The sequence below is a fragment of the Bacillus rossius genome, chromosome 18, assembly GCF_032445375.1.
Source record: "Bacillus rossius redtenbacheri isolate Brsri chromosome 18, Brsri_v3, whole genome shotgun sequence".
Classification (NCBI taxonomy): domain Eukaryota; kingdom Metazoa; phylum Arthropoda; class Insecta; order Phasmatodea; family Bacillidae; genus Bacillus; species Bacillus rossius.
The window spans coordinates 11104135-11117193 of NC_086345.1; positions in this window are offsets into that span (position 1 = coordinate 11104135).

Sequence of the window (13059 nt, forward strand, 5' to 3'; positions counted from 1 at the left end):
TACATTTCTGGTATAAGTGTATATAAAGACAAAATTTTTTTCTTGAGAAATTTCAGTTTTAGTACAGATTAGCGGTTAGGATTTTTTCTATAAATAAGCTAGAGGTCTGCGAGCCTAAGAATTTTACTTCGAGCCGAGTTCGAGCTTTTGTGGTACAGTTACACTTTTGGGAAATTATTTTTATCTTAAACTTAGTATAATGTTTGAATAAAGTATTAAAATGAAGTGGGCTTATTAATTTTGGGTAACTATTTACAGTGTGTGTTTACATTTTGCACTGCTAGAAAAAAATAACATTTTTTTGCATTGAATCTTACCTGTTTCCATTGGTTCATTAGTAACTGATATCATCCAACTAACATAACCAAGTAGGTATATGTTTGTGTAAATGTAACATATCTTTGGAAAAATTTCATCCTTGTCAATTTTTCTGGAGTCCTTACTGAGCTTCAACAAGCTTAGCACCAAAAATCATGTTTGAAAAGTACATTCACATTGTTTCAACATTTCCACTTTTCAACACAATAATTCTGAGAGAGATTGTCACAGAGTATTAACTTATGTTCTTTAATCTATCATGCAGAACAATAATTTATTCTGCACGTTTAGGAGTTAAATTATCTCTACGATTGGAGATGAGATAGTGTTTCCAGCAGAAGAGAAGCATCTCTTGCTGGCAACCTGCTTGGCTGGAATGCTTTAGTAAAATTGCTTAACCTCAAAATTAGTGTCATAAATATCTGTAACTGGTCATTAAAGTTTAATCAATTGAAAGTAATAAGAATAAAAGCATTTTACTTCATTCAATTTACACTTGCAAAAAAAAAACATACACACAATAAACCTACATGGAAATTAAAGTCTTTTTCAATATCCTGAAGTCTGAAATATGTTTACTCATGTCATTAAATGTAGAGCTGTATTGAAGAAGCCGATTTTGCCAATATTAAGTTGAATCGGCATTTCTGCCGACTTCCGATACAGTACGCTTGTTAATTTTCGGCCGATATTACTGAAAAACGAAAGAGACTGCCATAACCTAAAAATCCACAAGTACCATTTTCACTTTTCTTAGTAGTACTGCATTCTTTTAGATCGCATTATTTCTTAGCAACATGTGCCAACCGTACATATCAAAGTTTAACATCCTTTTTTTTCAACAATGTTCTTTAATTTAATATGTCATATATAAGTAAATAATACATTACTATCACGGTAAATATACATCTCGGTTGTTACGGTAACTATAGTGCAAATATGGTAGCTATCATGCTTCTGTAGTAATTATGGTATCTACAAAGAATCTTTAGTTCTTTTTATGGTAATAATCTTAAAATAACTATTGGGTTTGTACTGTAATTATGGTACATCATCCATATTTCTTCGTATGTTGTTGTTCATTTGTCTTTTCTTCATATTTACGTGCGCCATTATTTGACACAGGAAGTTTCAGAAAAAAAAAACGGACTATATCACACATTTAATGGCGTAAATGATGAGACCTTCGGGCAATTTAAACGCTTTATACGGAAAAACCTACCATGCGGGACCTCGTAAGCGAGTTTTACTGTTTTTTTTTTTCCGTAAATAGTAAAAAACCGAATCCTTTGACGAATCCTATATCAGACCCGCCGAAGCTTCGAATCCCTAGGATTCGGCGGATTCGGCGGATATTGGATTTGGTCGCCCCATCCCTAATATATACAACACACACATAATGTTAACTTCGCCAGTGCGATCAAACAAGGATCTGAATTTTATGATTTCATAAAAAATAAGTTCAGCACAGAGGGTGCAACACCTACAAACATAGCTTAGCAACAACATAGTGAGCTCCTACCCTCGTCAATAGCAGTGAAAGGGTTAAAAAAAGAAACCCAAAAAAACAAAACTTTATACGAGGTTTTGTACATATGGTTTTGCCAACAACGTGAACAAGGCGCTCCGCTGTTGGGCGCAACATTACAAACGTTCGCACTCACACTGATGACAGAGTTAAGAGCAAGTGTTTTCTACGAAAGTCTTAGAAACACTACAGATTGTGGCAAAATGTTCTCATTTGACTGTCAGAAGAAACCCCCAATCCTAAAGTTACCAGATAAAAATATCTACTCTTCTCACCAACTTCACCAATATAATATGACTAATTGTGAAAGGTCTTAAGAATCCACAAACCAAACAAAACACATTAATGTGCACGTGGTCTGAATCTGACGATTATAGAGGATCCAATCATATTGATTCAGCTTCGCATCAACGTTTATTAAACACGCCTTTAGAAGACACTCATGCAATGTAAATGTATGCTGACAGTGCTGCAGTACAATCTAAAATTCCAAATTGATTGGAATGTTGGCCAAGATCCTTCTTAAAGATCTACCATGCAATGTGAAAAATTCATGTATATTCTCCAGTCATTGGACACTTCTTCCTTCTACCCCATGGACTTTTTGGCTGCTTGTAAAAAAAATTTCAGAAAAATGGAAACAGTTACAAGTCCTTCACAGTACATACAAGCTTTTGAAGAAATTGTAACAGTCTTCCAATAGGATTGAACTTTTAATGCTATGACTGAAAGTCAAACTGTGCAGAAAGTCTTAAAACAAAAAAGTTGAAATGTTCTACAAAAGTGATCAAGGGTTGCCACTATATGTAAACAATCCCCTGCTATCTGTCTCAGACCTGCAGCCGACAAAATTACCTGAGGGAATCCCTGTGAACAAACATAAACTAAGTGATATTTGGAAACTGCTGAAGAAACACCATTGTAAAGTTTGGGTTGGAAAATAAGAATTGCATTATTTCAGAAATATTTTATCAAAATGAATGGATAATTATACTGATTGTGAAGACAATGATGAACCAATGGAAGAAATAATTGTTAGTGTGTGAAGTGAAGCTATTTTATATAGTACTGCATTCCAGTTATTAAAAACTAAAAACATTTTTTCTAGAGACATTTTAGTTTCTTTGTATTACAATATATTTAATATTAGTGATGGGATTTTCGATACTTCGATACCTCGATACCTTCGATACTTGATGGTATCACAAAGTATTGAGTATCGAAACAGTAAGTTCAATACATTTTTTCGATACCAGAATGCTTGTTCATTTGTATTGAATTAAGATTTGAGTCGCCATAGTACAAAATACAACTACTAGAACAGCTTATTAGCCATAATTATGATAACCAATAGGCTTACATCAGAATAAATTATAATTATATAAGTCGTTACTGCAACTTGCCAATAGTAAACAAACGGTAAAGTAAGGTTAAATTGTTTTTGTTTTGTGTTCAAGAAGATACGTTTTACGTACGTAACACTTCTGACATTGAATTCACAGGAAATTTGAAGAAAAAAAAATTGAAATATCGAGCACTTAAAATTCACATTAATTGACTCCGCCCGCAATCCGTCGCAATAATAACAATAACACGCCTATTCTTCGTTCACTCTTACCTCAGCTTTGGAATAAACAAAGCCTCTTGTAAACAAACATTTTCATTGGTTGCCGGCCGCCACGCACATTATTCGTGCGCAAGAAATAGTCCCTGGGTTACGTACCATTTGTAAGTATTTTTATACTGCCTTTTTTTTTATAACAATTGTTGTTATATAGAATTATAGCGTTTCATCATTGATATACAATACAGTTTAATGTGTCAGCAAGTATTTACTTACATTTATGTTAGCAGACGCCATGTGTACAGTGTATAGTTGATGTCCGGTGCAACAGTTGTATTTTAGATTAGCGCGCGCACGGTTTGTTATGGCTGACGCCGGACCAAATTTGTAAAAAACAGAACGGGAAAGCCTTTGTAAAGTGCTTAGAAAAGTATTGTGTTGAATGCTTTTAAAACATTTTCAGACAAATATCCGGATTGTCGTGTGAACGATATTGCGAGTTTAACTGCGGAATTTACGGGTGTTTCGAATCGTAACACTATCATATTTGTTGTCTTCGTTACGGGGCTATTTTATCGATTATTCAAAAAATAAACATTGTTTGCTTTTGTGTCCTGAACGGTAACGGCACCATTTTCCTGTTATATTACTTCTCTGTTATTTTATTAGCACCGACTGTACTGATGTGTGTGTGTTACTAGTGCTTGGCTGTTAAATCTACTATAAATTTAAAGTATTTTCATTACAATACTATGACTTGTCCCAGGCAGAGGGGAGGAGCGGGAGCGGTCCCCTAACAGGGGTCGCTGCCTAAGTGCAGGGAGAGGTAGGAAGGAGGAGCGGTCCTCCAGAGAGGTCGCTGCCTAAATAAAACTGCTCAAGTATTCTGTCACTTTTATTAACCCAGAAATTACTGGGAAGAGCTTTCTTCCTGGCAATTTTTTTTTCCTAGCCTAAGTTAATTCTAAGTGTGTAGGGGAGGGTCCAGGTTAGGGGAGGACCTAAGTGTGTCTCAGGCCGAAGCCTATACACTCTACCATGCGGGTTTTTAACCATGCAGGACAAGGGCGCGTGCATCATGTGCTTATTGGGGTTTATTGGCCAGCCATGGCTGCAATTGGCGCCATGACTGACGCCCCATTGGTCGCCTAGCTTAAAAGCTAGCTAAGTGTGGCCCAGGTAAAACCTGCATAGACACAGGGAAGTCCTGGGCCGGTTCATGCGGGGATCAATTAACATGCATTAAGCAAGCAGGTAACTACTGGACAAGAGGAAGAAGGGTCCAGGTAAGAAGAGTTGGAGGGGCTGAAAATCAACCTTGGTGGAGTTGGGTGCTTGGGCCTTGCGGCCCGCATTTAAAGTTGGGAGCTCCTGGGTTATTATTAGCCAGGGGCGCATGCGCCCCCAGGGGCGGGCGACTTCACGTCAGCCCAGCCACAGCTGCCCAGGCAGCCACAGTTAAGACAGAAGCGGGCAGACGAGCCAGTAAACCGGCTCGAACTGCTGGCTCTCGGTGCGAAAGGCAGCCTGACGTTGCGCCATCTTCATCTTCCTTCTTCAGGTCAACAGCAGTACTTTTCAAGCCAGGGTGGGGGGAGGGAACCAACCTCGCCACCCAAAATCCCTGAGACGGTTGAAGGTCGCGCCGCTCGAGGCTACTGCTGCCACACCTACAGCAGCCCCAGCTGAAGGTTCCTGATGTCTTCCTTCAGAGTTCCGATGCATTTCAATTCCGTTGCGCGCGCAGCAGTTCACAGCTCCGCAAGTTCCACCCCGCATTTCGTCTACACTTCGCATTTTTTCAGCACCTCGAGCTCCCTTGCTGGCCTTCGCCGACGAAGCTGCTTCCCGCCACGCGCCGAGCTGCATTCAGGCTACCTTTCACACCGACAGCCGTAATAACGACTCCGCAGGCTGGCCATTGGTTATTCACAGCCACCCCAGCGAGATTGCATCTCTCGGGCTGGGATCACGTATCCGCCACCCGCGGGACGCGGTCGGTAGTAGTTGGCGCTGCTAGGCCGCCCCCAGCACGCACACAAAACAAACACGCACTGCAAGCCTTCGGTTACCCAATAAGTCGCAGGGAACTCCCAGCCAACAGCCCGCGAGAGAGATGCGCACGCCCCGAGAGACGACCACCGACTCTGCCTGGCTAATTTTTTTTTTTTTTTTCCTAACCTAACTAAAACTAAGTGTATTTTGTTTGGGAGGGGTCTGGGTTAGGGAAGACTCTAGGTGCGTCCCAGGCCGAAGCCCTTACGCCTAATCATGCTGGGTTTAAGCCATGCAGAAAGGGAGGCATGCATCGTGTGCTTTGTTCGGGGATTGGCCAACCATGGCAGCAATTGGCGCCATGGCTAACTCCCCTATCTTAATTCTAGACTAATTACTAGATAAGTTGGGCCCAGGTAAAACCTGCATAGACACAGGGAAAACCCTGGGCACTTTCATGCGGGATGCAAAATATCATGCATTATTAGCAGGCAGGTTGAGTACAGGAAAAGAAGGATGGTCCTGGAAGAAGAGTTGGGCAGATAGAAAAATTCTACTAAGCAATTTGGGAGCTTGGACCTTTTGTCCGCATTTGTTTTGGTGGGCACTGGTCTTTAGGGGCAACATGTTGTTGTTCCCACCAAGCTGCCAGTCAGCTCGCGTACCTAATAAAAAGAAGAGTGATATGTTGTATACGCACGGTGTTGTTTATTGCATTAATTAACCGCGAGTATTGGCACTGGGTCGTACTCCGGAACAGGCATAGCTTCAGGTCGCCTGTCGCCAAGATGGCAGTCGGTCAGTTAGAGAAATTACCTGATCCGTCATTGCAAGACCCTAGCCGCAACATCTACGCTATGAAGCTACGAGTAATTAATTTGTATTGTGTTACCCGCAAGTTGATGTGTCGGGACACACTCTGGAGAGGACATAGCTTCAGATCGCCTGTCGCCAGCAAAAGGCAGTCGGTCGGTTAGAGAAATTGCCCACTCCTTCATCGCGGATCCCTAACAACAACTCCTACGCTTTATTTCTAACGGTGTTGTACGGGCTGTGTGAGAGCTTGATGTAAGTGTTTGAGCTGCCAGCAGGCTCGTGTATTGTGCCCAGCGGCATGGCCACCCATTACAGTATAGCCACACTCGGCGCTGGACGGGATTCTCTGAACAGTCCGCAACCATTTGGTCGGGGTCCGGACTCTGGGCGCGCGCGCGCTGTGATTGGCCGGAGGGTCCGGCCAATCACAGCGCTCTACGGAGGTCGGTGCGCAAGTACCATTTTCGGTCGCTTAAATTTAATTATTTCATCTGGATCATATTGTCCTAGTGATGAAACAAGTGGATTTTCATGTGTTGCACATTTGTCATAAAATGTCTGTGTGGTTCGGACGTAAAAATCATGTAATGTTTCTGTGTTCGTTTCCCGATGGAGAGCCTCGACTGGGCAGTATCGGGGAGCGTCTGTGGCGATGCGAATGCATCTGTTCTGTATTCGCTGTAGTTTTGCAAGGTGTGATTTAGCTGCTATAGCCCACACAGGGGCTGCATATGTAATTATTGGGCGGATGAGGGCGTTATAGAGCAGCAGTCCGTTTTTAACTGTGCCTCCGAGGCGCCTACTCATTACTGGGTACAATGCACACATTCTGCCATGTGCCTGTCCCTTCTTCGAATCTATGTGAATCCTGTATAGTAGTTTGCGGTCCATTTGAACACCTAAGTATTTAGCAACGTCTTTATGGGGAATTTGGTCGCCGAACAGGTTTAATTCAGGCCTGCGATCGTGTGGTGGTAGATTTTTACGCGTGAAAATTACAGTTTCTGACTTTGTAGTGTTTATTTTTATGCGCCATTTTGTGCACCAATCTTGCATGGAGCTCAGTGCGGTTTGTAGCCTATTTGTGGCTAATTGTAGGTTATGCGATCGGCTGTATAGGACTGTGTCGTCCGCATAACAGCCTAATTTTACAAGGCGGTGTGCAGGTTTTGGCATGTCGCTCACGTATATATTAAATAAAACAGGGCCTAAAATGCTGCCTTGTGGCACGCCTGCATTTATAGGTTTTATGTCTGATTTAGAGCCTTCTGTTGTGACTCTAAATGTCCTATTGGCTAAGTAAGATGTTATTAATTTAATGTAACAGTCAGGGAAGCCTGTTTCATACATTTTATAGATTAGACCTGCATGAAAGACTCGATCAAAGGCTTTTTCTACGTCCAGGAATGTAGCTACTACATAATCCCGCACATTAAATGCGCTAGTTATTTCTTCCGTTAGGCGGACTAGCTGTTGTACAGTCGAGTGTGCACTACGAAAACCGAATTGCTCGTCAGGCAATATGTTATTTTCCCGTATGTGTGTTTTAAGTCTGTTCAATAATATACATTCTGCTACTTTAGAGAGTGTATTTAGTAGGCTAATTGGCCTATAGTTTTGCGGCAAGGATTTATCTTTTCCTGGCTTATGAAATACTATAACATTAGCTTCTTTCCATTGTGTCGGAAAGTAGTGTAGTGTTAGCATAGCATTTATGCATGCTGCTAAGTATTCGAGTGTTTCATCTGGTAGTTGTTTTAGGACGATAGCCTGTATACTATCATTCCCCGGGGCTTTTCTAGGTCGCATGCGTTTAATAACACGTTTGACTTCTTGCACTAGTGTAGGGACTGGTTCTGCAACTACAGGTTGTTGTAGTTTCAGGCGCAGTTCCCTGTATATTTGGGCAGTGAATTGTCTGTCGCACGGCTGATTGTGAGGCCGGAACGCAGCTTCAAGTGTATTCGCGAAGGCTTCTGCCTTATCACGAGGTTGGAAGGCAATACCAGTGTCTGTTTGTAGTGGTGGTATTTTATCTGTTTTATTTAGGATGCGTCTGGTCATGGTCCAGGCACTGTTGTCCTGGATTTTGAGCCTAGATATTTTTTTGTCCCAATTGCTCGCTCGCCAGAGGGCAATTTCGTCCGAGATTACTATTCGTAATTCATTTATTCTACGCTTGGTTTGGGCCGTTCTACGTCGTGTGTATTCGCGGCGCAGTCGACTTTTTTGTGAAATTAATTGGCCTATGTATGCTGGCAGCTCGTCATGCATTAACCTAATCTCCTTTTCTGGAATGCACCTGGTTACTCCGGTTTGAATTTTTGTTGTTAATTCAGTGATTGCTGCCTCTAGATTTTCACTGTCTGTTATGTTTATTTCGGCCGCGTCCGGTAGATTATTTCGGAGATAATTTTGAAAACCCCCCCGGTCGGCTTTTTTATAATCTTTGATTTTACGAGGCGTGTTTGACTCTGTTTTTGCATCATCAAATACAATGTGTACCGGAAAGTGATCGGAAGACATTTCATGCACAACTTCAAGTTCAAATCCGGAATTTACTCTTTTATTAAGTGCAATATCTAAAATGTCTGGTCGTGTGTTTTGTCTATAGAGATGCAAACGATACATCGATGTTTTGAAAACATCGATGTATCGTTCATGAAACATCGATGTTAGCATCGATGTTTTGAAAAGCGATACATCGCCGATGCATCGACGAAAAAGTCCAAAAACATCGACATCGTTCATCATTAAAATTGCCCTAGTTTTTTTATAATATTTTGTCTATAATTTCATGAAAATTTATTGAATATATAAAAACATTACGATACGACATTTAGTTTTTAAGATACAATTTATTTAACTGTCTATACTTACTATAAAAACCTACATTTTTAAGTAAGTATCACAAATGTTGTAAATACTGAACTATTTGGTTGATTTCAGTATCAATTTTTTTCCAGTACTTTAAAGATGTGTAAAATCATTTGGAAAAAATAAATACTGTTAAAAAAATTTGTTTGAATAAGAATTTTCTTTTCAATTTATAAAAATATAGGGAAAAAGCAGCGAGACTTTATGGACAATTCATAGCTTGTTGTACATACAAGCTATTGGTATCTACCGATACGGTCTCGCTAGCTCTAATGAGAAAATTAATGTAACATTTTAAACCTGCACTTACACTTCATGCTTTTCCCCTATTTTTTTCAATTAAAAATAAATTGTGTAAAAAAATAGTTATTTTTAAAATGATTTTAGACTTCTTAAAATACTGGGAAAAAAATGATAAGGATACCAACCAAAATGGTTTAGCATTTGCAATATGTATTTATACTTAAAAATGTAAGTTTTATAAGTATAGAAAATTAAAAAAAAAAAAGTTTCTTGAAAACTAGATGACGTATCGCAATGGTTTTTTGGATAGATAGATCTCTCATGATCTTTAATATTTACAATATATTCATGAAATGATAACTAAAAACTTATAAAACAAGGCTGTCCGGGCACACACACGGTGCGGAGAGCTTCAGGAAAAACGTGATTTGAAAACTACTCAAGATATCCAAGTGGGGTCTGTTTACGAAAAGCATTTGAGTGTTCGCTGAATGCCGAAAGGTACTTTTGAATTCTGATTAAGTTTTTAAACTGTGTTTTTAGTAGAGTGAAAATTGGCTTAAATGTTTTTTTTTCGGAGTAATTTTTAGGCATAAAACAACCGATACAGAATCTTGAAACCACTTAAGGGCAGTGCAGTACACCTTTTTCTTCATTTCTCCGCTATATAATGTTACGGTCACCGCTCAACTTTCACAGTTATCCTGTGACGACGAGACGAATGCGCGCCAGTTCAGAGCCTTGCGCTTAGAGGCTATACCGCGCTGGAAGCACCAGCGAGCGTCGCGCTTATCATTCCGTCTCACTAACACACATAAACCCCGAACAGACGGCCAGTTTTACATACATTTGAATTACGGACATGCCCTTCTAATGTTTACCTTTATTTCTGCTAAAGTTGTGAAGCTGTAGTCATTTAAATTTGTCCACAACTCTTTGAAGTTTACTGAGAGCTGGTCAAGTAGTTCATGCGGATTTTTAAGTTTTTGGTAGCAGACTTTGCTTTTAATACATGTTTTTGTTCTGCATGAGACACGACTGTAAATGGGTTGTGGATATTGTGGTCAGGAACCTGTAGTAGGTATGGTTTTTGGCTACATACTATAGTTTAAATCATTTTGGCATGTTTTTCCTGATATTTAAAAACATCGGTTAAAACATCGATGTATCGGTTGTCAGAACGATGTTTTTTGACATCGATGCTTTTTTCGTTTGAACATCGATGTTCGTGATATCGATGTTTTTCAGAGCGATGTTGCATCCCTATTTGTCTACCAAAATCATGCGTGGGCTCTGAGGGAGCATAGACATGATAGTTTCTATTTAATTGGTGCATGTAGAGTAGTTTACCATTCGCTATTTGGTACCTACAGATACCTGTCTAATTTGTTTAAGGGTTTATTTATTTAAAATCCGTGTTATTCTTACAATAAAATTTTCTTTTTATCTCTAACTAATTCCTTTGTTCCCCGCAACCAAAGGAAAAAACTAAATACATAACTTAAATTCAAATATTAGGTTTTATAATAGTTAGTTTCTTATTATTAGCTGGTAAATACTGCTATATATTTATTTTGTAAGTAGCGCTTTCTATTGTCAATTTCAGAATCTTGCAGCTGTAAGTTACACAGAAGAAAGACAAGCAGTAAAATACGAGTAAATGTCAGAGATAAGTAAATAGACCAGAGGGAACATAACCGATACTTCTTGAAGCTGGCATTCACTAAGCAATAAGGCGACTATGCAGCTGAGAAATTGTTTACATAAACAGCTGTTTAAAACAACAATCAAACACACACACGTGTTGTTATACTTCTAAAACCATTAAATTCATTAAAATAATTATTTTGGACGGTTAATTAGGTTAGTATAGCTACATTAAAAAAAATTGGGAGATCGTGTGAATGGTTTGTTAGGTCAGAATAGTTACATATTAAATTAGAAATTCCTAAACAACCATTAAAATAATATGACAGTATTTTTTTGTGGCTTTACTAACCTAACATAATAAACCATCCACAATTTTGTAAAGTAGGTATTTATAATGTAGCTTACCTAAACTAATCGAACATTAGTTATCATGAGCTGATCTAAACAAACATACGCGGACACACTGCAAACATAAATTTCGGTGTCCGCACCAATGTACAGGTATGTTAATAATTATTCATAAACAGAGATATCTCCTAAACGAGATGGAATTTCTTATCTCCACAAAATGTGTTAAATATTGAAAAATTAATTACCTGAATCTAATTTGACACACTATTTTAACACACAACTGTAATTACCCAGTGGTCTGGGATAGAGAGCATCAGAGCTCTACCGACTTAAATTATTTTTGATCTAGCCGAGGTAAACACTTATGTAAATCCTAAATATATACTGAATCAGTATATGAGATTTTTTTCGAACCCGAACAAAAAGAGACAATTGCCGTCACCCGACCTCTGATTAAGGCCTGGGAGGTATATGACGGGCGCTACGGGCGTCGTGGTGCTGCTGATGTCCGGGGGGCGCCAGGCTAGCGCGATACTAGGCCGTTGATGGTGGGTCGTGGGTACTTTGCCCCCGCGTGCCCCGCCAGGTACGCGGCTTGAAACCTATCTTGAGTTGCGGCGCTCGGCCGTGTGGAGGACGGAAGGGTGCAGAATGACGGTAGAAGCCACAGTTTATATTAAATGGTGTTTAATTCACGTACTTTCCGGTGGTACGCGTGGGTACCTTGTACACCCTACACGTACACTACACAGTACAAGGTCGCTACACAAACTGCGCTAATGTGCTGTGCTGCATCTACGCCGTATTACATTTACACTTTAAAACAAAACGCAAAACGACAACAACTCTTGGATTTTACCGCAGCTGTCTCGCGGGAACGTGATTAATGTTTGCTGGAAACAGCCAGTGCCGAGAGTTAATGAGTCTGGGAGGGCTCGACGAGCGTGAACCTAAATTAACTGTAACATTTACGTGACGTTGGAGGCGGCAGGCGTATGCGCGGCGAATTAACTAAAAGACACTGTGGGTGGAGTCGGCCAGTACCATAAGTGGCGTGATCGCGACGCGGTGCGGAATCACTAAAAAGACGGTCGGGATAGGCCCGGTTCCGCGGAATACACACCGTGTCGACGTGCGCAGCAGCGAATTAGAAGGTTATGTGATTACATTACTTACAGAAGGAGCGATCGGTGAGCACAAAGGTGAAGGCTGCTCACGGACGAACACGTCTTGACCCGGCGCGGAATGGTTCGAGACTGCCGAACATGGCTGCCTCGGAGTGGGGTGGGGGGGACTTTTACTTCCCTTGTGAGACGGCGCCAAAAACTTATATTATATTAATTGGTTGAATTATAACAAAAAACACATTCCAGGAGCTTAAATAAAATCTAGCACCTGGTAACTGGGTGCTTAAGGCTTAACAGCTGTTTTGTATTATTTAATGATTTGAAATGTCGCACCAAAAAGGCGACTGTCAATATAGTGACAACTTGTCTCCGTGTAAATTGTTTAGATTGGATTTCTCCTAACTTGACTTGATCAGGTTCACGGGCAACGGAACACGCCCCTAGCCATGGCCCAGCCGAGTCAGGCGAGCTCCGCTGAAAAAGGTAGAATCAACGCCCATGACTTAATCGATCAGACAACCCGAGTCCCGTACATGGTAAATGCAACACACATTAATGATCACATCACTTTTAATTAACAACCCCGTGCA